The sequence below is a fragment of the Acomys minous genome (assembly GCF_964271855.1).
Source record: "Acomys minous genome assembly, chromosome: 17".
Taxonomy (NCBI): Eukaryota; Metazoa; Chordata; class Mammalia; order Rodentia; family Muridae; genus Acomys; species Acomys minous.
The window spans coordinates 22,048,267-22,053,345 of record NC_140500.1 but is presented as its reverse complement, the minus strand read 5'-3'; positions in this window follow the sequence as shown (position 1 = coordinate 22,053,345).

Here is a 5,079-nt window from a genome sequence, read left to right as displayed (position 1 = left end):
TAGTTGCTCTCTTCTTGCTATCATCAGCCCTGGAGGTTTCGGTTGAATTAAGCCAGTTCCACAGAGGACGTTTCTGAATGGTCAGTATGACTATGTGCCGAGGTGAGCAGAAATCTGAGGCAAAGGTTAAGATATCAGAGGAGGACACTGATCCAATACGGAGGCAGCAACACCAAGCTTGACTCATCCTGTTTCAGTCATCCTTGAGTCATCTGTGTTCCCACGTGAAAAGTCAGTGCTTTCAGCTGAAGCCCTCATGGTCCCTGAAGGGTAGCCTAGACGCTGTCATCATCATCATCATCATCATCATCATCATCATCATCATCATCATCATCCCCACGTGTCTCAAAGGCTGTGCACCACAAAGCCAGTGAGAGGATAATAACCTCTAAAATAACCTTCAAAATTAGCTACTAACTAAAAACAAGCAAGCTAAAGAGTCCACCATGTAGGTTGTTCCATGGTTACAAAACCAAATGGAAAGTTTAGGACTGGAAAAAAAATATATAATAATCAACATTATACACTCACCAATAGAATGAATGGGACAGAGAAAAGAATCAGCTGATGGGAGCTTATTATTCAAGCTGAGTGGCGCAGGAGAAATAGACTGGAGAAAAAATCAAATAAATAGAGCCAGGACCTGTGGGGCCCATAACACAAGCTCCAGAACCTGCATCTTCAGAGTGCTGGTGGGGGGACAAGGGAGAATGGCTGAGAAGGTGCTGTGGGGGGGGGAGATGGCTGAGAAGGTGCTGGGGGACGGAGGGAGGGCTGAGAAGGTGTTCTGAGTAGCAACCCAAATTGCCCCCAAATTTGACAATAGCTCCAGAATACAGATAAAAGATGTTAAACAAAATCCAAACAGAATAAACCCAAAGAAATCCATACCAAGGCACACATTAGCAAAGTTCCAAAAACTAGACACAAGAGAAAAATTTAAAGCAACCAGAGGAAAAACAAGAAAAAAAAATGAGGATATTCTTAAGGAAGGAAAATAAGGATGATTTGTCCCCCGCAGAGTTAGTATAGATGAATGGCTAAATAAAGCGCTAAAAACAGAATGAAAACAAAAGAGGCAACCTTGGAATAGAATGAAAGAAAAAAGAATGACACAAGCAAAATACTGCTAAACACAATAGCCTTGAGTGTTCTCAAATATGCTTGACTGTTGAAGCAAAACCATGTCATTGGTTTTTTTTGACTTGAGCTTCAGCTAAAAAGAATTTGATTCACAATTCTCCAACAAGTTAGTTATATTTACCACACATGAGTTGCAGTAAGTGTTCTGACCTTCATCTGATTTTCTCATCTACAGCACAGGAGTGGAACCCTCATCTGACATTCAGGTGACAGAGGGATCGAAAGATGTTCATCACCATATGCTTAGGTGACTGTAAGCTAAAACAACAAGGAGGGATCACTATGCACCTATCAGGATGGCCAGCATCCTAAGTCTGACTTCTCTCAAATGCTGGGTCAAGATGTGGGTCAAGAGAAACCTTTACCAGTCAGGGCTGGAATGAATGCAAGATGGCGTAGCCACTTTGGGAAAGTGTGGCTACTCCATAAAGACTAAACATTGTCTTACTATACAAAAAAGCATGTTTCTTTGGAATTAACCAGATGAGTTAAAAGGTTACATCCAAAGGAAAAAAAAAGGTTACATCCATGCAAAACACAACATAATTTTATTCATAATTACCAAAGTTTACAAGCTCAAGATGAGCAGACAAAGTATGGCTCATTCATCCACACAACGGGAAACTATTCTGCATGAAAAAGAAATGAGTTATCAAGCAGTGAAGGTCAAGGGAGAAACTTTAGTGCTAATCTATGTGGTTCTACATCTATGACATATTCTGAAAAAGCAAAACTGTATACAGGAAAAGACCAGTAGTTGTCGGGTGCAGTCAGAGAGGAGGGTGAATTGGGTAGCTCACCTACACAGCACTGGACTGTAAGTGTGCAATGCTGTATCCTTGTCAAGCCCCACAGAGTGGAGAAAACAAAGAGGGAAGCCAAGTGGAAACCATGGGTTTTGGGTATAATAGTGGCACTGTTGCTCCATCATTTCTGACAAATGTGCTATTCTGATGAGGAAAAATGGAAAGTAGACAGGACCGGGGTTGGGGCAGAAGGCCTAACTGAACTCTGCTTTTAGCTCAATTTTTCTGTGAATTTAAAATTGCTCTAAAAATCATCTATCTTCAGAGGGATCATCAGACACCACCACCCTGGAGAAAAATGGATTTCTTATTGCCTGAGGCTGCAGCTTTGGTCAGCTCAGTGCTCTGCTGCCAATGCTATTTTTCTCCAGTTACAGGAGAAAGTACGACATTCCTGGGCACACAGAGGCTCTGGCTGATGGAAGAGATGAGCAAAATAAGTGTCTCAGGAGCAGCAACTGTTAGTGCCTATAATACCAAAAATTCCCCCTACAAAGATTACAGAAGGATCGCGCTACTAAAGGGTTGACCACAGTGTGTCTGTTTAAGGTCATAATTGTAGCCATGAGTTCAGGAGCACGAGTCTTCCTCCTGACATCCTTAATCTGCAGCACAGGTGGCCTGTTCTTCTGCAGTACTGAAGAAGGGACAATAACTGACACTGTCCTCACGTGGCACTTCCTAAAGCACTTTACACCTCCCGAGGACTCTTAATACACTTTAGTATATGTGGAAACAAGCAGGATTGTCTGGTGCATAATGTGAGACTCTTTCCAAGTTGCCTGGCAACAATATAATTTGAAGGGTAGGACAGTGACTCCATACACACCTTCTCCCAGAGGGACAGGCCACTCCAGGACTCAATTTCCAAGGTTACTGTAGGTGTATTTTAATCTAATTAGGGTTTCTTATACCCCTACCTCTCTTACAATCCCCCAACAATAGATCGAAGAGAAAGAAGGTTAGAGGGGAAAGGGGACATAGACATCTTTAGACTTTGCTCCTCAGAGCAATTCCAATCTTTGTAGTCAGCGTATCCAGCTAATCAGCAAACAGCAAACAGCAAATAGCAAACACAGCAGCAGATGAACCAGCAGCAGCCTTCTTCCTCCTTGGACTCCTTTTCCTCTCGGTGCTCTGGCATTTATACCCTCTCAGAGTCTTCAGAATTAAACTATCTGCAGTTGGCAAAGATCATGCCCCTCTCAGAACCCACACGAGACAATCATAGTTAACAGCTGTGGACAAACTAAAAGCAGGCCCATATCCCACACTTGCAATTAAAACAAAAACATATTTACATAACATGAGTGAGTTTTTAAAGAAACCAAAACTTCCACTACAGGAACCAATTGGTTTTTACTCTTTTCTCAAGTGAGGAAAGTTGTGCCTGGTCTCATAATACCACCTGGATGCTTCTTTTTTAATAATTATTGCTATAATCTATTAGCACTTATACTGCCTGTAAAGAACCCAAACCACAGGGCCACTCATGCCTGACTCATAAAAACCAGAGCTGTGGAAAGAGGGGATCTCTTTATAATACACACACACACATACACACACACATACACACGGAGAGGATAGGAAACCATGCCCCTTACACATACAAAAGTAAGTCCTGCACTTACAAAGCAAATCCTTATATAATCCCAGGGCTGGGAAGGAAGAGACAGGGGGAACCCTGGGGCTCACTGGCCACCACTCTAGCCAGTTCCAGGACAATGAGACTTCCTGTCTTGAAAAAAAATGGGCAACATCTGAGAAATAACACCTTAGGCTGTCCTCTGACCCCCACACATGCACCTTCAGGCACACGTGCAAGCACATATGTGTGTACACACACACACACACAGAGAGAGAGAGAGAGATAATTAGTAAGTGTTTGTAGAATTGGAATAAAGAGATGGCTTTATCATATTCTGAGCTCAGAGAAAGAAAGCACAAAGTCTCAAGTCTCACGTCTCAGTTTACCCTCATTAAACCTATGTCAGAGAACATAGTTTAAGTTTGCGGAACAAGCTGTTGATGCTTTCCACTTGACAGGCCAGGTCTTGGCACAGCTCCCTGAGGGAGCACTAGGGTCTGTGACATCAACACAGTCATCCAGAGCATCACACACACCTGCTCTGCGAGGTGGAGGTGTAAGAAAGTCCTCACACTTCTCATGGATCAGTTTTGCCTGATCTGAAAATCACGGCTCGCCGCATGTCAGCCTCCCCAGAGAGCGGGTAACTCTCCTGTGGGATGCGGAGGCCAGTAAGGCCATGCCTCCTAATGGAAAAACAAGAGCAACCGTTCACCATCTTTGCCCTTTATCCACTGATCTTGGGCATCCATTGAACCTGTTGCCAGCCAAGGGCATGACTCCTGTAAAGACAGAGCTGCTCCCCATCATGGACCACTCCCCATCAGCACCAGCCACTCCTCCTTTAGGAATCAGCCTGGAGCAAAACACAGCATAGCTTTTCCTCCCAGAAGGTCCAGGGATGTATGAAAACTTCAGATTTATCAAATCAACTTGAAGGTTAGGGTTAGGGTTAGAGTTAGGATGAGAGTGAGGGTTAGGTAAGGATGAGGATGAGGATGAGGGTTAGGTTAGGGTTAGGATGAGGATCAGGGTGAGGATGTGGGTGAGGGTTAGGTTAGGGTTAGGGTGAGGGTGAAGGTGAGGGTGAGGATGAGGATGAGGGTTAGGTAAGGATGAGGATTAGGGTGAGGGTTAGGTTAGAGTTAGGGTGAGGGTGAGGGTGAGGGTGAGGGTGAGGGTGAGGGCTGGGTCAGGATTAGAGGTTACTCTGTACTCAAGGCTGAAAGTCCTTAGGAAACTGAAGCAAGAGGATTACCACAAATTCTAGGCCAGGCCAGACTACACAATGAGTTCTAAGCCAGCCAGAGCTACAGAGTGAGATCCTTTCTCACAGAAAAAGAGAGAGAGAGAGAGAGAGAGAGAGAGAGAGAGAGAGAGAGAGAGAGAACTAACAAAATAGACAATGTTTAATATACATAACAGGTAACATATATTTGCATATTTGTACTAAATAATAATAAGCATAGGACCACTAGGATGGCTCACCAGGTAAAAATGCTTTCTACCCAGCCTGACGACCTCAGTGCAGCCCCTGGAACG